The 557-nt window shown below is 41.1% G+C and overlaps 1 protein-coding gene across 3 annotated transcripts in view; it reads right to left on the bottom strand.

Moving 5' to 3' along the window:
* The window catches only part of Phf20 (PHD finger protein 20), a 171,073-nt gene that overhangs the window by 124,907 nt on the left and 45,609 nt on the right, over positions 1–557 (bottom strand). The window lies entirely within an intron of this gene.

Below are 557 nucleotides of genomic sequence, written 5' to 3'. Positions count from 1 at the left end.
ATAAATGTTAAAATTAAAAAAAAAAGAGCATGGAGTCTCATATCTGTAGTACAGCACCCTAAGAGACTGAAGCAGGAAAGTTCCACGATTCCAAGTTAGAGCCCAACCTGGGCAATTTAACAACTAAAACTCAGGCTGAAAATGTAACCCTATATAAATGCTCTTGGTTCAATCCCTGGTACCACAGGGATTTAAAAAAAAAAAAAAAAAAATTAAGGGGCTGGAAATGTTGCTTAATTGTGGAACACTTGCTTAGCATGTACAAGGTCCTAGCTTCAATCTCCAGTATCCTACTCCAATTAGTCAGCATCCCACGGAGCTACTGTTTTCTTTTGCTGTTTTTTCCATATAGCTATTAATAACATGTGCAGCTTACTTTACTTTTAAGTATCTTGGGCTGGTGAGATAGCTCATCAATCTAAGTGCCTGCCTGGCAAGTGCAAGGACCAAGATTCGATTCCCAAGACTTCATACTGTGCCAGCCACCAAAACCAGGCATGGTGGCGCACACCTGTAATCCCAGTGCTTGGGAGGCTGAAACAGGAGGATCACTACAA

This window comes from Octodon degus, unplaced genomic scaffold, assembly GCF_000260255.1.
Source record: "Octodon degus isolate 3935 unplaced genomic scaffold, OctDeg1.0 scaffold00037, whole genome shotgun sequence".
Lineage (NCBI taxonomy): Eukaryota > Metazoa > Chordata > Mammalia > Rodentia > Octodontidae > Octodon > Octodon degus.
Note: the sequence above shows the minus strand (reverse complement) of the source record. Positions and strands in the feature narration are given on the sequence as shown.